This window comes from Myotis brandtii, unplaced genomic scaffold (genome assembly GCF_000412655.1).
Source record: "Myotis brandtii unplaced genomic scaffold, ASM41265v1 scaffold209, whole genome shotgun sequence".
Taxonomy (NCBI): domain Eukaryota; kingdom Metazoa; phylum Chordata; class Mammalia; order Chiroptera; family Vespertilionidae; genus Myotis; species Myotis brandtii.
Window position 1 is genome coordinate 628528 of NW_005357806.1, and position 10021 is coordinate 638548.

The following is a 10021-nucleotide window of genomic DNA, read 5'->3' on the forward strand; positions in this document are numbered from 1 at the left end:
GGAAAGTGGGAGGGGGGAAAAAAGAAAACTGGAAGGAAAGTATTATTTTTTTAAAAAAAGATACTAGAAATATTTGACCTTGAGATGCTTTGTGGGACATGCAAGAGTAAATACGTAGCAGGCAGTTAAAAGGTGGGGGCCTGGGGAGCTCCCCAGGGAAGCAGTGAGCGAGGCAGGTTTGAGAATCAGAAGCGCCCAGGCGCCCACTGGGGACGTGGATCCTATGGCCCAGGGTCAGGACACCCTGAGCGGCAGCAGGGCTTTCAAAGACAGTATAAGAAGAAAGGCCAATTGTCATTCACAAAAGAAAGCCCGGAACATGCTGCCAGAGAGGAAAGCCAGGAATCATGGGAACCCAGAGGCACACGGGGAGTGAGCGGGAGTGAGAGCGAGGGGCTGGGACTGTCAGGTCAGGACTGGGGAGCCCAGACAGGGGAAGCCCAGGGTGGGTGGGGAGGGAGGTGGAAGAGGAATGTGTTCCAGAAATGCAAAACACCACTTAATATTTTAGCAGGCACCACTGCCACCCCAAAACTCCGTTTAAAAACAAACAGAAATACATAAACATTTAGACATCAGTTCCCCAAAGTTGGTCTTTGTAGCAGCAACTTGAGAATCACCTGGGAGGCTTTTTAAAATGCCAGTTCCAGGGTTTGTCTCAGCCCTAGTGCATCAGTCCCCTAAGAGGGAGGCAGGGAAACGGTCATGTTTTAAAAAGTCACCATATGATTTTTTTAAGTGTGATGAGGTTTTGAGTTCATTCAATGAAACCTCTAAGACCTACGGTTGCGTATTTGACTTGTCCTTTTAGAAGAATTAAAGGGGCAGAAAACGCATAGATTGCTGTGTGAGGCTGATTGTTCAACTTCAGACTTTAATAGGAAATGGTAAAGCAATCAAGAAAATAAACTCGCCCCACAAAGTTTAAAAACAACACCCGTAAAACACATTCTGTGTGTTTATTATGGAGGAACTGCTGTTGGCCACAATGAAGACTATACTTTTAGGTGAGAGGAAGCGGGAGCTAGCTTCCTAACTACAGCTGTCTGTCCACATCGGTGCATCAGTCCTCCCCCTCCACCGCCCCCCCTCCACTCCCCCACGGTCCGTGAGAGCCCAGCGCACACCTGGGAGCCGGCGCGGTTCCCGGCGGGCTGGGTGAGAAGTCCTCTTTGTTTCATGGCCAAGAAGAGGTCGGCCTCCCAGTCTCCTGGGGAAAGGCCCCCTCGCCCTCCCGCCTCCCCTGGCTCACAGCCCCCGCGGCCTCCGCTCCCTCACCACTCCCCTTTGTCCCTGCACTTTCACTTTGATCCCCCAGCGGCCTGGAGAAGGCCCTTGGCGTCCTCAGGGACCCCTGGCCCTGTGAGCGGCACACTGCACGCAGCCTCTCCAGGACAATCCCCTGGGCTCAGGGCTCCCCCACACCCACGCTGGCAGCGACCCCCAGGGACTTACCTCTCATCTTCTGGAAATATCCTTCCAAGTTCACCCCTCACTCCTCCTGCTCCTCCAGGACTTGAAGCTGAAGTCAGTCGTTACCCCATTTCTGCCTTTTCTTGCTGTCCTTAAAGACGGGTATGCAGGTGTGTCACGTGTTGGAGAGCATTTAGTTGGCATCAGGAGATGAAAATAGGCTTAGGAAAGCCAGGGCAGCCCGCTCTCCTCCCTGCTGGGGAGGCCTCTCTGGCCGGACTCAGGTGTTTACATCCTAGAGGCCAACTCTCCCCGCACAGGTGCTCTGGGTCCACACCCGGGCAGAAGGGCGAGCTTCGCTGGTCTCCTGCCCACCCTCTGGGTTCCATAGAGTGTTTCTTAAACATTAGTTCAATCTCTATCTACCACAAAGAGAGGCCAATAAAATATCATTTTTATTCTGCCGAGATGGTAAAAAAAATAAAAATGAAGCCTGATAATACCCAGTTGGGGCCAGTTTGCTGGGACACTGACTCCTTTGTGAACTGCCGGAGGGGTTCTGAACCAAAAGCCTTACGCATGCCCAGCCTTCAATCCAGTAATCCCACTTCTAGGAAAACATCCTAAGGAAACAATCAGGAGATGCAGCCAGGGATTTCTGAACAAAGGGCATGCGTTGCAAAGGCAGAGCTGAGACACACTGGAAGGCACTTTGCAGGCGTCCCCGCCGGGGCTCGGCTCCCAGGCCTCCTGCACCCCCGTGGCAAACGGTGCAGCCAGCCACGCAGGCCTCCAGGTGGCACAGTCATTAAGTACCTACTCGGCATTGGGCACTTGGCCAGGTAAACAAGACAGGTGAGTTCCCAGCCCCCCTGGAGGAGGTACTCAGTAAAATGTAAAGCAAATTAAAAATTGTCCACATGATGTTTTCTGGGGGGAAGCAGGTTATACACGGTATCACCCCCATGCTCTCATCCCCTGCCATAAGCGGTTACTAAACCCGAGTAAATTTCCCTTCCCTGGCTCTCGGGTCGACCTCTTCTTTCCTTTTCAAAAGCAGAGCCTGAGGCTCCGAGGTAACCTGATAATAGCGGAAAGAACGGGAACATGGAAATCTTCCGATTGGTTTATAGTTCCAGGAAGTCGCAGGACTTTGGGCAAATCACTTTACCTCTGGGGCTGTTTCTAATCAGAATAATGAAAGAAGGGGCTGGACCAATCCTTCCGGCCCTCTGAGCCCAACGATTTTTGGCCTGATGACAACCATCCATAGACACCGGGGTCATAACCTGAGGCTCCAGGGAGGGGAGACTGAGCCCCTCCAGGACCTGTGTGTTACAGGACAGAACCAGGCAGGGGACCGTCTGGATAGGCCTGCGGTCGTGGGGAGGGTGGCAGGCCCGCAGGCTCAGTCCCAGGCCCGCAGCTGGCTTTGGGAAGCAGGCAACATCCTTCCTTCGAATTATTACTTCATATTAATCAGAACAGCAAACCATCATTGGGTGCTTCTAGGTGCAAAATACTGTGTAAGCGATTTACAGTTACCTCACTTTCTCACAGCAAAAGTTTGAGGTCCATTCTGCTCTTCCCATTCTTAAGGCAAAACGCAGGATGGGGGTCGGGGGTGGGGGGCGTGCTGAGGTTATGGGAAGTCACACAGCCAGTGGCCAGGTAGGACAGTCTCGATTTTACCCTTTCCCGGGAGACAGGAAGTCACCTGAGTTCATCAAGGGTAGTCAAGGTGGTCAGGGTTTGTTGGTTACCAGCTGGGAGGCCGAGGTAACTCACCGGTGTGCAGGTGAGCAGGGTTGCGGAAGTTTATAAATGGCCTTAGAATCTCCCCGAGCCCCCAGCTTCCATTTAGAGGCTCCCTGGCCCCCGGCCTGGTTCCTGAGGTGCCCTTCCCCGTCGGGTAGGTTCTGAAAACGCCCTCTGCCCCCACCCCTTCTCAGAGAGAGCAGTTTGCATCTCAGAGGAGCCTGACCCTCACAGTGATTTTTGTAGGGATTTCCTGTGACCCCTTGAGATTTGTTGGTCCGAAACAATAAGGAGCCTTTGACATTACAGCCCATTTAACTCAGGAATCTGAAGAGTCAGTTTAGTGTCAGGGTTGTGTGAGCTCCCTGACATGGGACATGAGAGTTGGTGCGTTTTTCTGGGGAGAGTGTTCATAGCTTTTCTCGGATTCTTAAAGGGGCTGACAGCTGCCCACAGGAGCAGAACGTCAAGGGACCAGTCCTACTAAGGGCGAACAATGGTGCAAATCCCGTGGCGGGGGGGAGGGAGGAGGAAAGAAGTGATTTAACTTACAGGAGGGGGAGAGGGGAAGACTTCACAAAGAGGCATGATTCTGAGGACGGTGAAGAGAGGGAGCTAACATTTCTTGTGCTCTTACTCTGTGCCAAGCTTGTTCTAGACCAGCGGTTCTCAACCTGTGGGTCGTGACCCTTTCACAGGGGTCGCCTAAGACCATCGGAAAACACATATATAATTACATATTGTTTACAGTAGCAAAATTACAGTTATGAAGTAACAACAAAAATAATTTTATGGTTGGGGGTCACCACAACATGAACTGTATTAAAGGGTCGCGGCATTAGGAAGGTTGAGAACCACTATTAGACAATATTTCTGAGGATTAGTTAATTCTTATAACAACCCTGTTAGGTAAATAAGATTATTATTCTGGCTTTGTAGATTCATTCATTTAGTAAATATGTATTGATACATATTACTATGTATCAAGCATTGTTTCCAGAGCTGGGGATACAGTAGTTAAAAAAGTAAAAAATTCGTCCTTTCCTGGAGCTTACATGCCCATGGGGAGTCAGATGAGCAGCCGGGTTCACAGAGAGTTATGTGATAAGCAAGGGTCCTCAGCCAGCAAGCAGGAGAGATTTGAACCCAGGCACTATAGCATCAGAAACTGTTTTTTTCTTTTTTTAAAGGAATGGATAATGACTTTAAACAATTGAAAACTAAAAATTCCTGTGCAACAACAAAAAAAAACCCACCAAAAATTAACAGGAAAGTGAGAAAATATTTGCATTGCATAGAGCAGACAGAAAAGCTTAAAGCATGTTTTCAAAATTCAAATCCAAAGATGCACATTATACTGAAGAAATGGACAAAGATTACTAAAATAATTCAGAAGAGAAAATATGAATGATCCATAATGTTGCCAATGGCTTCCTGAATTATCATCAAAGCATTCTGTTTATTGCTTGCACATTAAGAAGGATCATTACCTTGATGGAACTTATCAGAGGGCAAAGGGCAAAGTCTGGCTATTTACTGAGGTTTTGAAGACAAGTCTGAGGCAGGTTTTTCTATGGGGGAGGGAGGGTTGGGTAGGATTGGGTAGGACCATAATGTAACAGTTTAGGAATAATGGACACAGCTGGGAAAGGATTTTTAAAAAAGGATGAGTTATTATGATAATAGCATGCCATGTGGAAACCTAGAAGCTAAAAAGAAAGCTGGCTTTCTTGGAAGGAGTGTGTAACTGTGGCTGTAGTCATGTGTTTTGAAGGGGTTCAGAACAAGTCTCCCCAGAAAAATGCCACTTTGGCTTGTGGACTATTTTGAGCTAAAAAGACAATCAAAGCCCAAAAAGACTGAGGGAGAGCTTATTACCTCTCCTTTAACTACCTAAAAGAATTTGGAGAGCTGGCCTAGCCCAGGGAGAAAACTGTCACCAGAGGTAACTACAGAGAGTATGGGCTAGGTGTGGTGGGTGGGCTGGGGAAAGACCTAGAGATCAAAGTCCTCTCTCCTTCCCATCTCTCTGTCCCACTGTTCTCTCTGCACAGCATGGCAAACATTTGTTTACCAAACACTTGCTCTTCCCATCTCCCTGTGAATGGTCTTCCTTCCCTTTGAAGCCCTAGACACCTACCCCCTTCTTAGCCAGAAGGGCATATAAGCTTTTTTTGCCAGGTTGATTGACTGTGGGTCTCATATTCTTATAATTAAATTTGTTTTTCTCCTGTTAATCTGTGTTACATTAATTTGATTATTAGACCAGTCAAAGAACTTAGAAGAGCAGAAGAAAATTTTTTTCTCCCCAACAGTTTCTTAATACTAGGCATTTCATCATTGACCCGTGAACACTGTATACCTGACATAAGGAAATTTACTGTGTGTGTGTGTGTGTTTAAGACAAGATTAAATGTTAGAATTTGTCAAAAAATTTTTTGCATCTATTGAGATGAACATCTGATTTGCTTTCATTTTTTTCAGTCTGCAAAATTATTGCTTGCTTTTTGAATATTAAACCAATTTTGCATCCCTTGATAAACCCAAATTAGTCATGCCATCATTTTCATCAATTTGAATTGATAACATTTTGTTAAGAATTTTTGTATCTATGTTCATGAGAGTTGTTGGTCTGTATTTTTCTTTTCTTGTTGTTTGTTGCTGGTATCAGGGTAATGCTGGCTCAATGAGTTGGGAAGTATTACTTTGGTAAGGGCTGAATTGTGTCCCCTCAAAATTCATATGTTGAAGTTCTTAATCCGCTAGTACCTCAGAATTCGACTGTATTTGAAGATAAGGTCTTTGAAGAAATAAGGTAGAATGAGGTCATTAGGGTGGGCCCTAATGTAATATGATTGGGTCCTTATAAAAAGAGAAAATGAGGACACAGACAGGTACAGAGGGAAGGTCACGTGAAAACAGAGAGAAGACGGCCACCTATAAGCCAGGAGGGAGGCCTCAGAAAAAACCAACCCCGTTGACACCTTGATCTGAGACTTACAGCTTCCAAAATGGTGAGAACATAATTTCTGTTGTTTAAGCCTCCAAGTGGGTGGTACTTTGTTATGGCAGCCCTAGAAAACTAACATGTACTTCATCAATTTTTTGAGGTTGTGTAGAATTTTCATTATTTCTCCCTTAGATTTTTTTTTAAAACCCTCACCCAAGGATATGTTTTTATTGATTTTAGAGAGAGAGGAAGGGAGAAGGAGAGAGAGAGAACGAAAGAGAAACATCAATGTGAGAGAGAAACATTGATCTGTTGCCTCCCATACATGCCCCGGCCAGGCATCAACCCCACCAACTGGGTATGTGCCCTGACCAGGAATTGAACTCAAGTGCTTTCAGTGCACAGGATGACACTCCAACCAGCAGAGCCACACTGGCCAGGGCGCTTCCTTAAATGTTTGATAAGATTCACCAGTAAAGCCCTAGCCGGTTTGGCTCACTGGATAGAGCATCGGCCTGAGGACTGGAGAGTCCCGGGTTCGATTCCGGTCAAGGGCATGTACCTTGGTTGCAGGCACATCCCCAGGGGTGTGCAGGAGGCAGTTGATCGATGCTTTTCTCTCATCGTTGTTTCTAACTCTCTATCCCTCTCCCTTCCTCTCTGTAAAAAATCAATAAAATATATTAAAAAAAAAAAAAGATTTACCAGTAAAGTTATCTAGGCCTGGAGTTTTCTTTGTGAGAAGGTTAACTACGAGATCAGTTTCTTTAATAGACATAGGCTATTCAGGTTATGTATTTCTTCTTAAGTGAGCTTTGATGGTTTATGTCTTTAAGAAACATCTGTCATCTAAATTGTGAAATTTATTGCCAAAAAGTTGTTCATGATATCCTCTTATTATCCTTTTAATTTTTGCAGGATCTGTATTTATGTCACCTCTGTTATTCTGGATAATTGGCAATTTGTATCTTGTCTCTTTTTTCTCTAGTTGACCTAGCTACAGGTTTATCAATTTTATTGATTTCTCAAAGAACCTGGTTCACTGATTTTCTTTTTGTTTTGTTTTCTATTCCATTGATTTCTGCTCTAATCTTTATTGTTTTGTGTCTTCCTTTTTTTAGTTTCTTAAGGTAGAAGCACAGGTCATTGACTTAAGACTTTTTTCTAACATGTATTCATTGTTATTAATTTCTCATTAAGAGCTCTTTTATATGCATCTCACAAATTTGGATATGCTTTGTTTTCACTCAGTTCAAAATACTTTCTGCTTTCACTTTTGATTCATTTTTTGACCCATGTGCATTGCTAATTTCCAAACATTGGAGTTTTTTCAGATATATTTTCATTGATTTCTGATTTAATTCACTTGTGTCCAGACAACATCCTGTGCATGATTTGAGCCTTTTAAAATCTACTGAGGCTTGTTTAGTGGCCCCAAATATAGCTAACCTTGGCAAAATGTTCTTTGTCTACTTGGAAAAAATTACACTCTGCTATTGTTGAGTAGAGTATCAATTAGGTCAAGTTGGTTGATTGGGTTGTTCAAGTCCTCTATGTCGATTGGTTGCCTGTAGAGAAAGGGACGCTGAAATATCCTACTTTAATTGAGAATCTATCTATTTCTCATTGATTCCATTGATTTTTGTTTCACGTACTTTGAAACTGCTATTTTGAATAGGATGTGAGAAATTGAGAGACAGTTTTGAGGCCTTTAAGAACCCAAAGTGTGTGTGTGGGGGAATCCAAGTTACACAAGCTATAGATAGGTAAACAGTAGACCTCAAGATTATGTTATAGAACAGCGGTTCTCAACCTGTGGGTCGCGACCCCTTTGGCAGTCGAACGATCCTTTCACAGGGGTCGCCTAAGACCATCCTGCATATCAGATATTTACATTACGATTCGTAACAGTAGCAACATTACAGTTATGAAGTAGCAACGAAAATAATTTTATGGTTGGGTCACAACATAAGGAACTGTATTTAAAGGGCCAGAAGGTTGAGAACCACTGTTACAAAGGAGTATAGGGAACACCTGGCCCACATACTAGCTCTAACTGGAGTGATTTATTTTGAGGTGTTGCTGCCCAGAGATTAATAGCTCCATCTAGGTTGTGATATCTATTTCAATCAAAGTATAGTGCATCCAGGATAAAGAATCAAAGGAGTTATCAAATATATTAGGGTGAATCATTCGGAGCTGTTGACATTAGCCTTTGACTTACAAACATGGCAAGGATGTTTGTTTATTATAAGGTTGTTCAGAGTAGTGAAACACTGGGAGCTATCTAGATGTTTTTCATCATAGCATTGTTCAGAACAGTGAAAAATCTAAATGTCAAACAATAAATCATGCCACATCCATATGTAGAATTAAAATTGTTTTGGGAGGTTTCTTAATAACTCTCTCCCTTTGTGTCCTCATCCAGTTTTATGACAATAAATTCCATCTATAAACACTGGCAACTCCCAAATTTATATCTGAAGTCCAATTACTCACAAAATCCAGATTCAGACATTCAATTTCCTGTTCACTATTTCCACTTGGATATCTAATCAATATGTGGAATTTATAGTATCCAAACCTGAACTCCTGATCTATCTCCAAAGCCTTTTCTCCCCACATTCTTACTCATCTCGGTTCATGGAAATTCTAGCTTCAGCCTTCCAGTTGTTCAGGTCAAAACCCTCGGAGTCCTTCTTGATTCTTCTTCCCTCGTCTCTCACCTTCAATCCATCAGGAAATCTCTGGCTTTAGCTTCAAAATATACTCAGAACCCAGCACCTTTCACCACCTTTATTGCTACCACTGTGGTCTTCTCTCCCTGAGGTGGCAAAAGCCTCCTGACCTTAACTGCAGTTAATCAAGATTTTCAATTAGTCAGTATTATATTTTCTTAAAATATATTTTTATTGACTTCAGGAAGGAAGAGGAACATAGAAACATCAATGATGAGAAAGAATCATTGATTGACTGCCTCCTGCACACCCCACACTGGGGATCGAGCCTGCAACCTGGGCATGGGCCCTGACTGGGAATTGAACTGTGACCTCCTGGTTCACAGGTCAATGCTCAGCCACTGAAGCATGCCGGCTGGGCTAAAGTCAGTATTTTAAAAGGCAGTGATGAAAACTTTATACATCTGGACCACATTCAAATGAACATGGCAGACAGACTGCTCTAAACTACTGCTTCACAAAGTATGGACACATTTGCTCTATCTTGTCATCTTTTCCACCTGCATTTTCTCACTCATCTCCTCTGTTTCCTCCTTAACTGAATATAAGGAACTAAACAGTTGGGCAGTTATAAATGTACTAGAGGCTTGGTGCACGAATTTGTACGGGGTGGGGTGGGGGGGGCGGTGGCGTCCCTTGGCCTGGCTGGTAATCAGGGTCAATCAGGGCCGAGAGAGGTTGGCCAACAAGGGAGAGGACATGGGAGGTTGGCTGTGGGAATGCACTGACCACCAGGGGGAGTCTCCTGTGTTGAGCGTCTGCCCCCTGGTGGTCAGTGTTCATCATAGCAACCATTCAACTGGTCATTTGTCACATAGGCTTTTATATATATACTAGAGGCCCAGTGCACAAAAATTTGTGCACTGGCAGGGGTGGGGGTTATCCTTCAGCCCCACTTGTGCCCTCTCACAGTCTGGGACCCCTCAGGAGATAATGACCTGCTGGCTTAGGCCCACTCCCGGGTGGCAGAAGGCAGGCCTAATCCCTAGGTGCAGCCCCTGGTCGGGCTCAGAGCAGGGCCGATTGGGGAGTTGGGGCGCTGCCCCCTGTCATGCAGAGAGCAGGGCCGATCAGGGGGTTGGGGCGCTGCCCCCTGTCACGTACAGAGCAGGGCCCATTAGGGGGGTTGGGGCTCTGTACCCTGTCACACACAGAGCAGGGC